At 36.9% G+C, this 20,418-nt stretch overlaps 1 protein-coding gene across 3 annotated transcripts in view; it reads right to left on the bottom strand.

The window, feature by feature from the left end:
* The window catches only part of LINGO2 (leucine rich repeat and Ig domain containing 2), a 1,255,110-nt gene that overhangs the window by 536,159 nt on the left and 698,533 nt on the right, over window positions 1-20,418 (bottom strand). For all 3 annotated transcript variants that reach the window (XM_027614289.2, XM_027614287.2, XM_027614288.1), the window contains one exon: window positions 4,906-4,991. The gene's annotated coding sequence lies outside the window, so the exon portion shown is untranslated. The remainder of the gene's footprint in view (window positions 1-4,905; window positions 4,992-20,418) is intronic.

Genomic DNA, 20,418 nt, shown 5'->3' with positions numbered 1-20,418 from the left:
AAAAAGAAGAGATTAAGAGAGAAAAATTAAAATCACTGAATTATTCCACTGGTGCATTGACACTGAGTCTTTTTTTTTTCTAAATATATGTTCATGCATGGACAATTACTCAGCATTGATAGTTTTTCTAGGTTAACACCAATTACCAAAATTGTTTAAGGAAAACAAGAAAGCCTAAATAGACAAAGCTTCTATAACCTAGAAGCATGAAGCACTAAACAACAATCAAGCAAACAAACCCCCAAAACTATCAGATTCAAAATAATCTTTGTTTACCATTAGATTTTCCTAACTTTTAAAGAATAAGAAATTATGATACAATATGAAAAAGATCTTACATCTTAGCAAATGAAATCTAGAGTTGTAAAAACCCTTCTTATTTCCTTTTTGGGCAAGACTTTTTTCCCTAGTGATTCTTTGATGACTGATTTTCTTTTATTTATTCTTTTTCTCTTTGGTTACAAATAATTATCTGCATGTTTGATTTTTCTTTTCCATGTTGGTCATTTTTTTTACCTCATTATTTTCTCATTTGTCCTGGTCCTCTGCATTCTACGACTGCTTCCTCAATTTGCTTTCCACAAATCTGATGACATTATTTGTTGCCTTCAAAGGCAGATTTACTTCTTCTGTTGCATTTTCTGTTTCTTTTCAGTCCTTTGCATTTCAACTTTTTCAATTTCTATGGCTTCTAATTCTAAGTCAATCAATGCATTTGTAAGGAAGACAAAAGTTTTCCTCAAGTATTTTTCTTGTTTCTGTATTAATTTATTGTTCTACATTTGCTTTACCTCTGAGGCTTTCACTTCCTGTGTCAAGTAATCATTATCCAAACCATGTTTGGTTTTGTTATTGCTTGTTACTAATTGGAAAGTTACTAATTGGAAAATGTAATAAAAATCTATTGAAAGGTAGTATTTCTCAACAAATAAGTCATAAGGCTGACTCTTAGCTCTTGATCCTACTGATAACCTGGTTTTTAGCAGAAAGCATCTGTGCTTCACTTTGCAAAGTAGATTGTGAACAACTTCAGGCCCAAATTCTAACGAGTAGCAGGAATTCACATAAAGCACTTCTGCTAAAATGTTCATGGACCCTCTTCTTTCCCCACTGTTGTTCTTCTGATTCTGATCTAATAAGTATTACAGACACACACACACACACACACACACACACACACACACACACACACACACACACACACAGTACTACTGTCCCTAGTCACATTATTACACCTATAAAGCCTATTGGGACTACCTAACTTTCTGCTTGAATGCAATGCATTTCTTTCAGTCCTTCTTTCAGAGGGAGTGTATATCCTTGAATGGATATAATGGCACTGACTAACGAGGAGTGTGCAGCTATGACTTCCTAACTTTCTCAGTGATACAATTCTTGGATCTCTGAGTCAGAGGGGCAGAAACTAAGTGACGGGCACAGAATCTGTTTAAATTATTTAAGGCCATGGGTTTGCTCTACTTCATTGTGATTTTCTATTTAATGATGGGGAATTTCTCCAGAAGATAATAATGGATTGGCTGAAAGTCCCAGTTTTGAATGTTGTCATAAATTTCCACCCTTCTCTAATGTCCTTATAGCCATTTTAAGCTTCATCAAGCACTGTTAAGTTGGCAGGACTTTAAAACAACAACTATTTCTGACATCTTAAACTATGATAAAAAAAATCCATCAGCATCATTTGGAGAAAAATTCAATCTTCTTCTAATATTTACTCACAACCAAAGTTATTCCTGAACATCTGTGCAATACCACTTTGACACAGATGGTAAAATACTTATTAATAAAATAGCACATGTAAATATTTGGATCCATTTCAGTAAAACTGAGAAAGCCACAAAACCATCTTACAGAGTAAATTTTCATTGCTCACGCAATATGCATCTTATTGTGTACCAAAAGTGCTTCAATTTTCTTTAGTAGTTTTTGAAATGAATAAGTAACATTTATTTTCTGGCCACTTCAATACAGTGGTAAGATGAGTTCATTTTCATTTCATAGCTGGCCAAGTTCCACTTTTATCTCTTAGAATTATACAAGGTCTATATACTGCTTGGGAACTGATAAGGCCCAGTCTTCTAAATACAACATAACTCCTCTTTTCCAAAAATAAACAGAATGAAAAGAGAAGAGAAAAAAAACCCTATTTTGAGAATGTCTTTTAACAATATATCACATATCAAAAATTTTAAGTCTTGATTTCTGATATGTAAATTTAAAAGAAATCATTCCTATAAACTTTCAATTGTTTTCCACTTTTTTTTCATGCTGTTTCCTATAACTCTTTAAAGATGTTTTGTCGGTGTCAGTTTTCTTGCATCTGTTTCATTTGAACAATTAGGAATTTGATCGCCTCATACCTTAGACCATAACAGGTTTCTTGTGTATGCTGAAGTCTTATGGAGTAACATGAAAAGGCCTGAATTTGAAGGACAAAGGCCTGGGACTGAACATGATATCTGTTTCTTACTAGCTCTATTGGTGCTGAAAGGCTTACTGTCTGGTCTACAGGCTAGTATTAATCTTCAAATGCTAACTAGTCTACACCATGAGAAGTATCGAAAATGGACCATGGAGAGAAAGCATTAAAATCTTTTATAGCCATTTTATAATTTTAAGTCTGCAGAATAATAACAACTAATAAATATGTGGACTTACATATTTTGTGTCTGTCTTTTAATCATTTTATTTCTCTGGTAATTAATGTTTGCAAAAACATTCAGTCTGCAATGGATTCAAATGTATTAAGGGATACATACATCCCGATGTTTATAGCGGCATTATCTATAATACTCAAATTATAGAAACAGTCCAAGCATCCATCAAACAAAGAATGGATAAAGATTTGGCATATATGGTATACCATGGAATATTGCTCAGCCATAAAAAAGAATGAAATCTTGCCATTTGCAACTACATGGATTGAGCTAGAGAGTATTATGTTAAGTGAAATAAGTCAGTCAGAGAAAGACAAATACCATATGATTTTACTCACATGTAAAATTTAAGAAACAAAACAAATAAGCAAAGGAAAAAAAAGATAGAGAAAGGCAAACCAAGAAACATACTCTTAATTATAGAGAACAAACTGATGGTTACCAGAGGGAGGTAGGTGGGGGAATGGGTTAAACTGGTGATGAAGATTAAGGAGTGCACTTGCTGTAATGAGTACTGGGTGTTGTATGCAAGTGTTGAATCACTATATTGTACCCCTGAAACAAATATACACTCTATGTTAACAAACTGGAATTTAAATAAAAACTTAAAAAAAAAAACACAAAAAAAATGACCCTTGACCCATAGAGTCTGAAAAGCACTGAGCCTGTAAGACACCCAGTGAGCCAGTTAACCTCCTGGGACCTCAATTTTTCCATCTGTAAAATACACATAATGATCCCTACTTTGTCTTCCATACAGGGTATATCAATAATAAAATTATTTACTCATAAATTATTTGGAAACTATAATGCATCTTATGAATATATAGTTATTATATTACAAGCAATAATCAGTCGGGAAATAGCATGGCATCTCAGCTAAGGGAAACTTGGTATTTGTTAGCTGCCCAGTAAATGTTTATTGAGTTTATGAATGAATGCAAGTATAGAAACTTTGGCATGAGACAGGACTGCACTCAACTGTCAAAGCAGTTTGTGATTTAAAGACAAGTCACATAATTTTTCAATAGTACAGTTTCTTCATCTGTAAAATGAGAACAATAATAGCTTCTACCTTTAAGCACTGTGAGTATTCAATAAAACAATGCAGTAAAGTAGTTAGCATTTAGTACTTGGCACATTGAAAGTATTCAGTAAATACTAATCTTATGTCTTTAACCTCTTTATGCTAAAGAAACTAATTGACTGTTTATACGCAGTTTCTTACTTAGTTCTTAGGAAAACATAACAAGATAACTACCATAATCTCCATTTTCTTTCTTTCTTTCTTTCTTTCTTTCTTTCTTTCTTTCTTCTTTCTTTCTTTCTTTCTTTCTTTCTTTCTTTTTCTTTCTTTCTTTCTTTTTCTTTCTTTCTTTCTTTCTTTCTTTCTTTCTTTCTTTCTTTCTTTCTTTATTTCTTTCTTTCTTTCTCTTTCTTTCTTTCTTTCTTTTCTATTTCTTTCTTTCTTCTTTCTTTCTTTCTTTCTTTCTTTCTTTCTTTCTTTCTTTCTTTCTTTCTTTCTTTCTTTCTTTCTTTCTTTCTTTCTTTCTTTCTTTCTTTCTTTCTTCCTCCCTTCCTCCCTTCCTCCCTTCCTCCCTTCCTCCCTTCCTCCCTTCCTCCCTTCCTCCCTTCCTCCCTTCCTCCCTTCCTTTCTTTCTTTTCTTTTCTTTCTTTCTTTTCTTCCTTCCTTCCTTCCTTCCTTCTTTCTCTTTCTTTCTTTCTTTCTTTCTTCTTTTTTAGAGAGAGAGCATGCACATGTGCGAGCAGGGGTGAGGAAGGGAGAGGCAGAGGGAGAGAGAGAACCTTAAGCAGGCTCCACATGCAGAGCAGAGCCCCCTGACACAGGGCTTGATCTTAAGATCCCTGAGATCATGACCTAAGCAGAAACCAAGAGTCTGATGCTCAACCAACTGAGCCACCCAGGCATCCCCATCATCTCCATTTTCAAACACGGAAGCTAAGACTCAAAGAATTAAGAAACTTTTATAAGGTCATGTAGCTACTGTAACACCATTATCTGTGTATAACAAAATGCTGTGACTATTCCTGCCAAATACCACCTTCCTAAGGTCTTTGAAGTAATGAGAATCAATGTCATAGACATTCTCCTTTTAGACCCACTCTCATTTTTGTTGTAAACTATGAGGATTTTTTTGCATAAAAAGCAATCTCAGCAGATTTAATGACACACAGAAAAAGATATGCATGCATCATTTTTTCCACTTACCAGGCTGACTTGTTGGGCTCCTCATGCTGATGGTGGCTACTTTCTGTGTTCTTTTCTGAGCCTCTTTGCATGACTCTGTTTCAAGGCTACCAAAAAATGAATGAAGAAAACATGTTAAAAAAAAGGATACTTGCTTCTAGAAGGATCTCCATATATTAATGACCACAACAATAATAATTCAAATTTACATAGCACCTGTTTTATAAAGCTTTTAAAGAAACACAATAGAGACTAAGCCACTTCACATATTTGGGGTTTTGCATCTTGAAACAAGTACGCTGTCATGTTTATTGGAATTCTCAGAACATGACAAAGTATCTACCACCCAGGCATTCATTAAATTTCTTTCTTTTTTTATTAAATAGATAAATGGATCAAACTCATGTTCAAATACATTTATATAGCTGAAGGAATCAATGTTCCACTCCAGAAGTAAAAATGATATGTTGTTATAATTTGTTACAATGTAGACCTGAAAGAGAAAGTATTTTTGTTGTGTCAATCAACCTGCCATTTCAAAGGTTAATTTGACAATAAAGTCAACATGCAAATTCCAGATTATCCCTTGTGGTTTCAGTAGTTAATCAATGGATGATCTGATAATCTGTTATCAAAAATGGTTATGGTCTATTTATGCAGGAAATTTCAATACAATCAATTAAAAGTTAAAATCTACTTTTGGAATAGTTGTAAAGTTGAAAAAGGGAAATGAAATGTTCTTTTTAGAATTAGAATCTGACTTTTCCATTGTCTTGATGACACTTCTGCTACTTCCCAGCTCTGTGTCAACTTTCCTGCGCAATCCACAGAAAGAGAGAAGGGTAAAGGAGAAAGGTAAGTTGACCAAAAAAAAAGAAAAAATAGTAAAAGCTATCCTAGGACCGTTTTTATGAACTCAAAGTAAGTACAATGAGGTGAAAAGCTTTCTTTTTTCTGCCTTCCTTAACTGAAATATACTTGACATATAACACTGTATAAATTTAAGGTGTACAGGGGTGCCTGGGTGGCTCAGTCATTAGGCGTCTGCCTTCAGCTCAGATCATGATCCCAGGATCCCGGGATCGAGCCCCGCATTGGGCTCCCTGCTCAGCGGGAAGTCTGCTTCTCCCTCTCCCACTCCCCCTGCTTGTGTTCCCTCTCTCACTGTGTCTCTCTCTGTCAAATAAATAAAATCTTTAAAAAAAAATTTAAGGTGTACAACACGTTGATTTGATAGTAATCATTTCTTAAAAGAATTGGAATGTCAGTCATGTTCCTTCAAACCTCAAACTTGTATGCCAGCTTTTCTACTTGACATTACTCATTGTGTGAGCATTCATAATAGTGATAATTATTATTTTGTTGCTTATTCTTACCATTTTATAGGAATTATCTAATATTTACAACAACGCTATAAGGTAGGTATTATTAACCTCCCTTTCTTTTAAAGATGAGAAAACAAAGGTACAGCTTAAGTAAATTATTCATGATCCACTGCTATTAACCACTTAGGGTAGGATTTGAACCTTCCCCAGAGCCCACTGTCTTAATCCCCAGGGTATCTACTACCTTTTAAACTTACTCCAAACTTGAATTCTTAAATTTCCTCTCATGCTTTCCTAGGTAGTCCCTACTTCCTAGGAAATTAACACATGTCCTTTGTACTCAAGTCAGAAACATGAAGATCTTTTTAATTAACTACCTTTTCCATGGTAATTATGCACACTAAATATAGCTAGAATCCAAACTGCTCTCTCCTCTCACCAGCTGAAGCCATCATAATTGAACATCTAGAACAGTGCAAAGCCTTCTACCTATTCTCACTGATCCTGCTCATGACCTCTTCTACAGTCCATGCTCACACTCTAGCCAGGGTAGACTTTATAGCATAAACCATAATTTTACTACCCTGTTTAAAATTCTTCAGTGGCTTTGTATTGTACTTGGGATAAAATCCAATTATCTTATCATGGCCTACAAACTCTGACATGAACAGGCTACAGTCTACCTCTCAAATATTATACAATTTTTCTCTCATTTTTATTGGGCTTCTCTGTATGCTCTTCTCATAATAAATCCTGGCCTCAAGCACCTAAGGACTTTGCTTTTCAGGAAATCAAGCCTGGAATTCTCTGCAGTTAGATCCTTTTTATACCTTAGGGTCTCAGTTCAAGTCACTTTCTCAAAGAGGATTTTCCTGAAATCCCAACATATCCCCCTCCTATCATAACCTATAATCATAATTGCAATTTGTCTATAATCTCTTTTCCTCACTGGAATGCAGAATCCATTAGGACAGGATTACAGCCTCTGCTTAAAAATTCCTGCTTAATGAATGTATGGATGAACGGATACATGTTAAAATATATTCTAACTAGTTATTCTTATTTTTATTCATTCCTAAAGGAAGACAAAAGAATATTGCATTTAAAGAATTAGTAAATAGAAAATCATAAAAGAATCCTTTTTTTCATATTTCTGCACATATACCTGCCCTTTTGAGATATTAAAACAACTCCCATTAAAAAATAAAACTAATTTATTTATGTTCCTTCCTTAACAAGAAGCAAAGGCTATAATTGTATGCATTACTTTACATTATTTTCCGAAAGTGTCCTCACTGTAGTACTCTCAGTGTGGATTCAATACACAATCGCTTATACATATGTACTATTAATTTTGGATTCAAGCAGGAATTTTTGTGAGTATGCACAGGCCAGGGTGAAATATTTATAGTTCTTTAAATCACTTGTGTCCTATCAGTAACTCTGACCAACAACATACCAAGAGGGAAACCAGTAATTGTCAAAAACACTGATACAAGCTTGTACAATTGAGGTACCAGTACCGTTTTTACAGGACATATGCTTTTACTCACACAAAACAAATATAAATATAAAATTTTGACATATAAAAATTTGATTAATTTAGCACTTTTTATTTTTTACCTATCTGAATCATTGTACTAGAATATGTGCAACCCCACTAAACTTTACTTCTGTTTTTCTCCCTCTTTGGTTTGGTTTGGTTTAAAAGATTGCTTCTCAAATTTAAAGGTATATAAGTGATATTTATATGCACATTAATCAAACTGCAGATTTTTGATTCAATGAGTTTAGGGCAAAACTCAAGTGTCTGTATTTATCACAGCTTGTTATGCTGATGGTGCCTATCCATTGACCATATTTTGAGTAATAAGAATTCAAGTAAGAGGTAGTAGTTCCAGATGATTTTAAAATAGTACTTGAATAATTCATGGTGTGCGTGTGTGTGTTTTCCATTTGCAAAAATGTTATTATAACTATAACTAATACATTTTCTTCAATTTACAAGCTCCTTTTTTAAAAAAGTGCCATTATTATGAGATCAACAATACTAAATAAGCAGTTAGCAAATTGTACATACTTCTGTTCTTATTTACAATTTATCAATAATTCCAAATATTTTCCTTGCTTTGAAAATAAATGTGTATCTTGATGTCACCTAGTGCCGATTCCCTTGAATTTAATAATACATAACAAAAGAAGCTAAACATTGGCTTTTTGTTACTGGCTGATAAGATTTTAGGTAACTTTCCTTTCTTCTGCACATTTTTCTTTATTTCCCATATCTTTTAACTTATAAATTTTAGCTACCACTTATTGTCTTACAATATGCTGTGCTAAGTATACGTGTTTGTATAATTTCATATATATGTGATATTATCTCATTTAATTTATAAACTTATAAAATGTTAATAAAAAGTTATAATTTTTAGGCATTTACTAATGGCCAGATACTCTGTTAATGCTTTGCTTGTGTTATTTAATTCTCACTAAAATTAAATAAGCCACTAACATTCTGAGTTTTTAGATAGAGGAATTAGTTTGAAGTTATATGGTTTAAAAGTGGCAAAACTGAGATTCAAATTCAGGTATGCCAGACCTTATTTTTATAACCAAGGGAAAATCAATATTTTTTGAAGAATCAAGTACATATCTACCCTGATAGAAGATATCTGAGGTAGCCAAAAATATTATAAAAGAAAACAGAGGACTCAACTTCTTTTCTATATGGTTTATTAAAGGAAAATATTTATGTCAAAATAAGAATTATTTGCAATGGAAAATCACTATAAATTCTACAGAATGTTAATCCTAGTTTCCAAAACTTAGCAAACGATTATCTCGTTGCTAAATGTTACTTGGATTTATTACTGATGAAGATCTTTCTGAAAGCATAGTTTTTACCACTGTTGAAAAAACAGGAGAAGCATAACTAGATATTGAAAGAAATAAGTTTTAAGAACGGTAGACCCAGGAATGCTTGGGTGGCTCAGTCAGTTAAGCATCTGCCTTTGGCTCGGGTCATGATTTCAGGGTCTTGGGATTGAGCCCCAAGGAAGTGTCCCTGCTCAGCGGGGAGTCTGCTTCTCCCTCTCCCTTTGCCCCTCCCCTGGGCTCATGCTAGTGTGCTCTCTCCCTGTCTCTGTCAAATAAATAAATAAAATCTTTAAACATTTTTATAAGAATGGTGGACCCATGAAACAAAGATATGCTTATCTCTGATATTTTCAGCCAAATTTCCAAATAGCAATATATTCTATAAGCATTTCTCCAAATTCCATTAACAAAACAGTCACCATTGGTCATATCTACATTCACCATTTCTCCCATTATGAGTACCATTACCAAAGCATGTCTTAACTATTGGAATCATTTCACATGTACATAAATACACACACATGCATATGCATATAAGGGGATTTTTTTGGAATTAAGACTCTTAATACATTTTGAGGAAAACTTAAGAGGGGCACATTCAAAACAGCATCTCAAAGCCCATACTAAATTATTCTTATCTAGTTTGGTAGATTAGGTTCTGATATGATTTCACATGGGGTTCACTTAAATTTCCAAAGAGTTGATTGTTTAATTGTTGTTTAGTAATAGTTTCACTTAGACTCAGTAAGAAATCAAAAAAAATTTTCACAACATAGGAGAGTTATACTCTCTTCCCATTAGGTTAATATGGCTCTATTCTAAGAGGAGTTTAAAGAGAACTGGCCAGTTTTTATTTTCTTCATACTCCTGAAAGCCAACTTAGAATTTCCTTTGCCTGCATTTTCAAATGCTATCTTCAACCACTTCTTTGTCAAGAAACACTTAAGTGGCTCCACAGTACAAAGCAACTTAATGAATGATGTTTCCAAAGCAAAGTTTATTCTCTTCAAAACCAGATGGGGAAGTTCCTGGTGGAAGACCCAAGTGTGGGGATAAAAATGACAATAGTTTAGATAAATTTCAGATAGGAGTGAAGATAAAAAATAAATTGTATATAGAAGTGTGTGTGTGGGGGAGGATGGTTCAATACTGAGGGGGAAAGGATTGTTAAGCTAAAGAATCCAAGAAATTTAATACCCCCGTGTTATCATCTTACTGATCACTTCCTAACTGGCTTCTTAGACTTCAGTCTCTTTCTTATTCAATCTATTCCTAAAATGCTTCTGTGCTTTCTAATCAATTTTCTTACATTATCTTAATTTTAATTTTTTTAGTATCCGCTTATTTCAGACCTTGATTCTTCTATAATCAATAATATAAAGAGTATAGATGGACTTTGCTGAAAAACAAAGGGTGTTGCTATCTCTTCTTAGCTCTACTACTGCAACAGACTCTGAACTGAGTCATCTGCCTCAACAACAATGTTCTTGCCTCCTTTTCCTGTATGTCCTTCACTGATTTCACTAGATTAAATTCTCCAAATCAAAGCTAGAATCCTGTCAATCCTTTCTCATAATGTTTCTAAGGCTACCCATCCCCTATAAAATATGGGGGTAGATGGGGGTGAAGGGAGCCCTGTTTCTAACTACTTAACCTGGGCTCAAAGACTTCCACTGCCTTTAATCTACCTACTCCTATTCCAACTATTTCTCACATTCATTTATAAGTGCTTACTGGGCTAGAGCCATACTTTAGTTCGTCTTCACAGTTGCTTTCTCTGGCTCAATGCATGGTGCATTCTAAATGTGAAATAAAGGAGAAAAGGGGATTCCTTCCCTGTCCCCCCTTTCTTTTCTGAAAAAGTAGTGAAGTGGTGGACTGAGAACACAGGCCCCTTATAGGTTATGCAAGTCATGCAGATGTAGTAGTTTAAGATTCTGACCTAGCCCGTGCTGCTCTACCCTAAGACAATTCTGTCATCTGGTGGTAGCTCCATAACTGCAGATATATTAGGTAAGAAGAACTAACAAGCTTCAGATATTGGCTTTGTATTTTAAAACCTAAGAGTTGCAAAGCATCCCCATCTCATTTTAGCTACACAAGTGTAGGGCAGGTAGATTCATTTAGTATAAAATAATTTTTCTTAGAATTAAGACTGTTTCAGGGCGCCTAGATAGCTCAGTCATTATGCGTCTGCCTTCACCTCAGGTCATGATCTCAGGGTCCTGGGATCGAGCCCCACATCGGGTTCCCTGCTCGGCGGGATGCCTGCTTCTCCCTCTCCCACTCCCCCTGCTTGTGTTCCCTCTGTCGCTGTCTCTCTGTCACATAAATAAAATCTTAAAAAAAAAAGAATTAAGACTGTTTCTTATTAAATCTATTATCATCATTTGTCTTGATCTCTACTACCACTGAGGATCTTGCTGATATTCCTGTCTCCAAAGCAATGGACTATCTGTTGATAAAGTGCTTTTTTGTGTACTGCAGGCATTTTGGAAATAGCTCTTGGATCAAACTAAATGAGTTCCAGTATAAATAAAAAACCTGAGACACTGCAGCCTGCACTCAGTGAGATATTGGTGTGACAGCTAGAAAGATGTGGTATGACCCTCTGCAATTGATGTTTTGTGTTGAGTGCAGGGTCTAATAAAATGAGTTCTACCATGGAACTTGCATGTTCAATGAAATTTGTATTAAAACTAAATGCAAGCCATGAGTGCTGCTTTAGTGACATTTCAAAAAAAAAAGATAAAAGACAAACTATAACTAGATTGGTAGTTTGAGTCACATTTAAGACTCAAAATAACTGTTAAATATGTACTTTCTATTCTAATCAAGGTGAGAAGCGAAAGAATATTCATTTTATATCTGTTGCCTTGCTGTGAACATTATTTCAAATACACTGAAACATGACTGACTTTATTTATTTTAAAACCTCTGGCACATTTTATGGTTTGAGTCCTCTTCTAACACTTTCAAAGCTGTCGTTCATTAAATTACACTTGTTTCATATAAGCCATCATGAATACCTAGTGCCAACCTAAAAACATCGGGGGTACAAGGATTTATTTTAAATATGTTCTACTTCCCTCATACAAATCAATGCAGACAGCCTCCTAAAGAGCTATACGGTTTCATCGCCATAGGGAAAGCTTCAGATTCTGGTAAGTTAGGTAGAGAGGAAGGGAATGACCTCAAGCTGTGCTCGACCTACAGCATAAGCAATTAACCAGGAGTTCCAGCATCAACACTAGCTCCGAATAGCATGACCTTTTCTAAAATGCTCTTCAGCTGAGTGAGGTGAGTGAGAATTGCTGAGTTAAGTTTGGCTGTCATCGATTTGGGTATAGCTCAGTGACAAATAATCACACAATCTTCAAGTCATAAGTGACCCAGATTGCCAACGCTGTCTCCCAATCAGTATGGAGATACGGGCTTTTGCTCACAAGGGACCCATGATGCAGCTCCGTTGGCATCAACAAAGGACTGGAACAGTTCCAACTATTTCATATGTGTATATACAGTGGAAGTCAGCTTTCTTGTACCTGTCAAACACTGGCCCAAGTTTTACCCGCTCGAACTATTCAGAAAATATAGAATCCTAGTTTCACATGGCAGATCTTCAAATAAGTGAAGGAAGTTATCACTGCCCTGCAGGGATGGGGAGCCTCTTTCAGACTCATCACCACACTTGAACACAAAATGACAGACATATTCCTCATATGACACATTCCCAGACATCTCACTATTCTGGTCACCTTCTTTTGGAGGCACTTCAATTTGTCAATGTCTCCTTTTAAGATATATTGAACATCCTATGACATTTCTGAGGCTTCTAGCAGAATGGAACACCCTGAGAGTAACAGTAAATTTCTCTGGTTTGTGAAGAATAATGAGGCCTAAACTTAAATAAAATTTCCACTTCTCAAAATTAGACAGAGAAAGAACTAACCAGGAGAATATTAATGGATAAAAAAATCCAATACTCTTAGTGTTGTTACACAATGGTATCTGAGAGAGCATGGTCTATACTCTGCCACCTACAGGCAACCCTTGAATCAGTTGTCTGCATTATTTGTTCGATCTCCAAAATATTGACCTTTCTGTGAGGGATAAAACAAACATCACAGAAAGGACCTGGGTCATGACTTTCCCCTGCACCAGCTGAGTAACCGTGGAAAAGTCACCAACATCTGTGTTTTCAGTTGCTTCTTTATTGTGATGGTGACTGTATGTGTCGATTTGACTAGGTCAGGAGGTGCCCAGCTATTTGGCAAAATATTATTTCTGGGTGTGTCTGTGAGGGTTTTTCTTCTGAAATTAGCATTTGAACTGATGGAACTGGTAAAACAGTTTGGGTGGATATCATTCAATCTGTTGGGGGCCTGATCAGAACAAAGAGTTGGAGGAAGGAAGAATTCAACACTTCCTGCCTAATTGCTTGAGGTAAAACATCAATGAACTTGGGGCGCCTGGGTGGCTCAGTCATTAAGCATCTGCCTTCGGCTCAGGTCATGATCCCAGGGTCCTGGGATCGAGCCCTGCACTGGGTTCCCTGCTCAGCGGGGAGCCTGCTTCTCCCTCTCCCACTCCTCCTGCTTGCGTTCCCACTTTCGCTGTCTCTCTCTGTCAAATACAAAAATAAAGTCTTTAAAAAAGAGAGAAAAAAAAAGCATCATTGATCTTTTCCTGCCCTAGGTGTTCTTGGTCCTCAGGCCTCTAAGACCTGACCAAATTACACCACTGGCTTTCCTTGGGGTCCAGCTTACAGAAAGCAGATCTTGGTACTTCTAGCCTCCATAACTCTGTGAACCAATTCCTTATAATAAATCTCTTCATATATATGTAATATATATGTTATGTATTATCTATAATAACTTATATAATACATATTATATATAACATATATACATATATATATCTCCTATTGGTTCTGTTTCTCTACAGAATCCTAATATAATCAGTAAATGAAAGTTTTGCCGAGATGATCTCTAAGATCACATGTAAACTATATTTAACCTGGTAAGAGATTTCAATGTTTCAAAGGATTATAATTGAGCCCAGATTTAAACAGTTTTATATCTTCAATAAAATCTGAGACAACCTTTCACTAGTTCCCACAGTCTTCCTATTCACTTCTCTGTTAGTTCACCCAGCAACTTACTTTTATGCATTCTGTGAGCGCAGCTCAGGGCTTGGCAATATGGATGATACAAAGGAATATAATTGCAGCTCTTTCCCTTGAAGAACTTACAGTCTAGGTGGGGCAGAGCAAGATGGCGGAGGAGTAGGAGACCTGGATTTCGACTGGTCCCAGGAATTCAGCTGGATAGGGATCAAACCATTCTGAACACCTACGAACTCAATAAGAGATCGAAGAAAAGAATAGCAGCAGCTCTCTGAACAGAAAAGCGACCACTTTCTGGAAGGTGGGACCTGCGGAGAAGTGAATCTGAGGCGATATTCGGGAGGATAGACAGCGGGGGAGGGGGCCTCCGTCGGCTGCTTCTGGCAAGTGAGAGCAACGGAGCACAAAATCGGAACTTTTAGAAGTTGGCTCCGCTGAGGGACGTCGCTCCAGTGGCTAAGCGGGGGGTGGAACCCTCGTGGAACAGTGTGGTCCCAGGACCCTCAGGGTCACAGAAAGACCGGGGGTGCCTGAATGCAGCAGAGCTCCCAGGTATTGGAGCAGGGAAGCCGGCTGCAGAGACGGAGCTGAGGTGCGGGCTCTCAGCTCGGGGAGGCCATAAACCGTGATGCGTGGCACAGTCAGGCCACTGCTCTTCCAGCAGGGACCCAACAAGCAGCAGATCCGGGGAGACTCCTTTTCCTCCCCTGGGAGGAGCAGTGTGGGAGCACACCGCAGGGATCTGCTGGGTTTAGAGACTCCACATGGGGTCGGGTGCCAGAGATAGAAATGCTCGGTCACAGGCCGGATGAGCACAGAGTGTGGCCAGAGACCAGGGAGAGGGGAGTGATTGCCTGCTTTTCCCTGGGGGCGCACTGACGAGCGGGGCCCCGAGTTCTAGGCTCCTCCGGGGCGGAGATTGGGAGGCCGCCATTTTCACTCTCGTCCTCTAAAGCTTAAGAAAAATTTGCAGGAACAAAAGCTCCCAAGAGCAAACCCAAGCAGATTACTTAGCCCGGACCGGCAAGGGCGGGGCAATTCCGCCTCCCGCAAAGACATTTGGGAACCACGGCAACAGGCCCCTCCCCCAGAAGATCAGCAAGAACCGCCAGCCAAGACCAAGTTTACCGATCAATGAGAATGGCAGAACTCCAGCGCTAGGGGAATACTGCACATAGAATTCATGGCTTTTTTCCCCCTGATTCTTTAGTCTTTCAAAGTTAATTTTTTTTAACTTTTTTTGAATTTTTCTTTTTCCCTTTTTCAACCAACATCTTATTAATCCCTTTTTAAAAAACATTTTTATTTTTCATTTTTAGAGTCATATTCTATCCCTTCATAGTAATTACCCTTATTTTTGGCATGCATATATATATATATTTCAGTTGTTTTCTCTTTAAAATTTTGAGATGCAGTTTCTTCTAACAGAGCAAAATATATACTAAATCTCTACTGTATGGCTTGGTTCTAGTCTCCTGCCTGATCACATTCTCTTCCTTTTTTCTTCTTTTATTTTTTTTTTAATTCTCTTCTTTCTTTTTTCAAACAACTTATCCATTCCTTTTATAAAATTTTTTATAATTTTCATCTTTACAGTCCTATTCCATCCCTTCATCGTATTAACCCTTATTTTTGTACATATATGTTTTTCTTTCCTTAAAATTTTGGGAGGCACTTCTAACAGACCAAAATACACCCAAAATCTAGTGTGTGGCACTGATATATGCACCAGCCTGATCATATTTGATCATATTCTGTTTTTTTTTGTTTTGTTCTGTTTTTGTTTGTTTTTATCTTTTTCTTTTTTTCTTCTTCTTCTTTTTTCTTTCTTTCCCTTTCTTTTCCCCCAGATTCAGGTCTTGTCTGATTTGTTTAGAGTATATTTTCTGGGGATGTTGTTACGTTGTTAGCATTTTGTTCTCTTACTCATCTGTTCTCCTCTGGACAAAATGACAAGATGGAAAAAATCACCTCAACTAAAAGAACAAGAGGCAGTACCGACTACCAGGGACCTACTCAATACGGACATTAGTACGTTGTCAGACCTAGAGTTCAGAATGATGATTTTAAAGATACAAGCTGGGCTTGAAAAAAAAGCATGGAAGTTATTAGAGAAACTCTTTCTGGAGAAATAAAAGAACTAAAATCGAACCAAGTCAAAATAAAAAAGGCTATTAATGAGGTGCAATCAAAAATGGAGGCTCTAACTGCTAGGATAAATGAGGCAGAAGACAGAATTAGTGACATAGAAGACCAAATGATGGAAAATAAAGAAGCTGAGAAAAAGGGAGATAAACAACTACTGGATCACGAGGGCAGAATTTGAGAGATAAGTGATACCGTAAGACGAAACAACATTAGAATAATTGGGATCCCAGAAGAAGAAGAAAGAGAGAGAGGGGAAGAAGGTATATTGGAGCAAATAATAGCAGAGAAATTCCCTAATTTGGGAAAGGAAACAGACATCAAAATCAAGGAGGCACAGAGAACCCCTCTCAAAATCAATAAAAATAGGTCAACACCCCGACATCTAATAGTAAAACTTACGAGTCTCACAGACAAAGAGAAAATCCTGAAGCAGCTCAGGAGAAAAGATATGTAACTACAATGGTAGAAACATTAGATTGGCAACAGACGTCTCCACAGAGACCTGGCAGGCCAGAAAAGACTGGCATGATATATTCAGAGCACTAAATGAGAAAAATAAGCAGCCAAGAGCACTATATCCAGCTAGGTTGTCACTGAAAATGGAGAGATAAAAAGCTTCCAGGACAAATAAAAACTAAAGGAATTTGCAAACACAAAAGCAGCCCTACAAGAAATATTGAAAGGGGTCCTATAAGCAAAGAGAGAGCCTAAAAACAACATAGATCAGAAAGGAACACAGACAATACACAGTAACAGTTTACAGGCAACACAATGGCACTAAATTCATATCTTTCAATAGTTACCCTGAATGTAAATGTGCTAAATGCCCCAATCAAAAGACAGAGGTTATCAGATTGGATAAAAAAACAAGACCCATCAATATGCTGTCTGCAAGAGATTCATTTTAGACCAAAAGACAGCCCCACATTGAAGGTGAAGGAGTAGAAAACCATTTACCATGCTAATGGACACCAAAAGAAAGCTGGGGTGGCAATCCTTATATCAAATTAGATTTTCAACCAAAGACTGTAATAAGAGATGAGAAGGACACTATATCCTACTTAAAAGGTCTATCCAACAAGAAGACCTAACGATTGTAAATATCTATGCCCCTAACATGGGAGCAGCCAATTATACAAGGCAATTAATAACAAAAGCAAAGAAGCATATCAACAATACAATAATAGTGGGGGACTTTAACACCCCCCTGACTGAAATGGACAGATCATCTAAGCAAAAGATCAACAAGGAAATAAAGACTTTAAATGACACACTGGACCAAATGGACTTCACAGATATATTCAGAACATTCCATCCCAAAGCAACAGAATACACATTCTTGTCTAGTGCCCATGGAACATTCTCCAGAATAGATCACATCCTAGGTCACAAATCAGATCTCCACCGGTACCAAAAGATTGGGATCATTCCCTGCATATTCTCAGACCACAGTGCTTTGAAACTAGAACTCAGTCACAAGAGGAAAGTGGGAAAGAACTCAATACATGGAGGCTAAAGAGCATCCTACTAAAGAATGAATGGGTCCACCAGGAAATTAAAGAAGAATTAAAAAAATTCATGGAAACCAATGAAAATGAAAACACAACTGTTCAAAATCTTTGGGATGCAGTGAAGGCAGTCCTAAGAGGAAAGTATATAGCAATACAAGCCTTTCTCAGGAAACAAGAAAGGTCTCAAATCCACAACCTAACCCTACACCTAAAGGAGCTGGAGAAAGAAGAGCAAATAAAGGCTAAAGCCAGCAGAAGAAGAGAAATAATAAAGAGCAGAGCAGAAATCGATGAAATAGAAACCAAAAGAACAGGAGAGCAGATCAACACAACTAGGAGCTCGTTCTTTGAAAGAATTAACGAGATTGATAAACCCCTGGCCAGACTTATCAAAAAGAAAAGAGAAAGGACCCAAATCAACAAAATCATGAATGAAAGAGGAGAGATCACAACCAACAGCAAAGAAATAGAAACCATTATAAGAACATATTATGAGCAACTCTATGCCAGCAAATTAGATAATCTGGAAGAAATGGATGCATTCCTAGAGATGTATCAACCACCAAAACTGAACCAGGAAGAGATAGAAAACCTGAACAGACCTATAACCACGAAGGAAATTGAAGCAGTCATCAAAAATCTCCCAACAAACAAAAGCCCAGGGCCAGACAGCTTCCCAGGGGAATTCTACCAAACATTTAAAGAATTAATACCTATTCTTCTGAAACTGTCCCACAAAATAGAAATGAAAGGAAAACTTCCAAACCCATTTTATGAGCCCACCATTACCTTGATCCCCAAACCAGACAAAGACCCCATCAAAAAGGAGAATTACAGACCAATATCCTTGATGAACATGGATGCAAAAATTCTCACCAAAATACTAGCCAATAGGATCCAACAGTATATTAAAAGGATTATTCACCACGACCAAGTGGGATTTATCCCTGGGCTGCAAGGTTGGTTCAACATTCCCAATCAATCAATGTGATACAATACATTAATAAAAGAAAGAACAAGAACCATACGATCCTCTCAATAGATGCAGAAAAAGCATTTGACAAAGTACAGCATCCTTTCTTGATCAAAACTCTTCAGAGTATAGGGATAGAGGGTACATACTCAATATCATAAAAGACATCTATGAAAACCCACAGCGAATATCATTCTCAATGGGGAAAAACTCAGAGCTTTTCCTGTAAGGTCAGGAACATGGCAGGGATGTCCACTATCACCACTACTATTCAACGTAGTACTAGAAGTCCTAGCCACAGCAATCAGACAACAAAAAGAAATAACAGGTATCCAAATCGGCAGTGAAGAAGTCAAACTCTCACTCTTTGCAGATGATGTGATACTTTATGTGGAAAACCCAAAAGGCTCCACCCAAAACTGCTAGAACTCATACAGGAATTCAGTAAAGTGGCAGGATATAAAATCAATGCACAGAAATCGGTGGCATTCCTCTACACCAACAACAAGACAGAAGAAAGAGAAATTAAGGAGTGGATCCCATTTACAATTGCACCCAAAAGCATAAGGTAATTAGGAATAAATCTAACCAAAGAGGCAAAGGATCTGTACTCAGAAAAGTATAAAACTCATGAAAGAAATTGAGGAAGACACAAAGAAATGGAAAAACGTTCCATGCTCGTGGACTGGAAGAACAAACATTGTGAGGATGTCAATGCTACCTAGTCCAATCTACACATTCAATGCAATCCCTCCCCATCAAAATACCATCCACTTTTTTCAAAGAAATGGAGCAAATAATCCTAAGATTTGTATGGAACCAGAAAAGACCCCGAATAGCCAGAGGAATGTTGAAAAAGAAAAGCAAAGCTGGCGGCATCACAGTTCTGGACTTCCAGCTCTATTACAAAGCTGTCATCATCGAGACAGTATGGTACTGGCACAAAAACAGACACACAGATCAATGGAAAAGAATAGAGAGCCCAGAAATGGACGCTCAACTCTATGGTCAACTCATCTTCGACAAAGGAAAGAATGTCCAATGGCAAAAAGACAGTCTCTTCAACAAATGGTGTTGGGAAAATTGGACAGCCACATGCAGAAGAATGAAACTGGACCATTTCTGTACACCACACACAAACATAGACTCAAAATGGTTGAAAGACCTCAGTGTGATTCAGGAGTCCATCAAAATCCTAAAGGAGAACACAGGCAGCAACCTCTTCAACTTCAGCCGCAGCAACTTCTTCCCAGAAACATCGCCAAAGGCAAGGGAAGCAAGGGCAAAAATGAACTCTTGGGACTTCATCAAGATAAAAAGGTTTTGCACAGCAAAAGAAATAGTCAACAAAACCAAAAGACAACCGACAGGATGGGAGAAGATATTTGCAAATGCCATATCAGATAAAGGGCTAGTATCCAAAATCTATAAAGAACTTCTTAAACTCAACACCCAAAGAACAAATGATCCCATCAAGAAATGGGCAGAAGACATGAATAGACATTTTTCCAAAGAGGACATCCAAATGGCCAACAGACACATCAAAAAGTGCTCAACATCGCTCGGCATCAG

This window comes from Zalophus californianus, chromosome 13, assembly GCF_009762305.2.
Source record: "Zalophus californianus isolate mZalCal1 chromosome 13, mZalCal1.pri.v2, whole genome shotgun sequence".
Classification (NCBI taxonomy): domain Eukaryota; kingdom Metazoa; phylum Chordata; class Mammalia; order Carnivora; family Otariidae; genus Zalophus; species Zalophus californianus.
The sequence above is the reverse complement of the archived record's forward strand: the minus strand, read 5'-3'. Positions and strand labels throughout refer to the sequence as shown.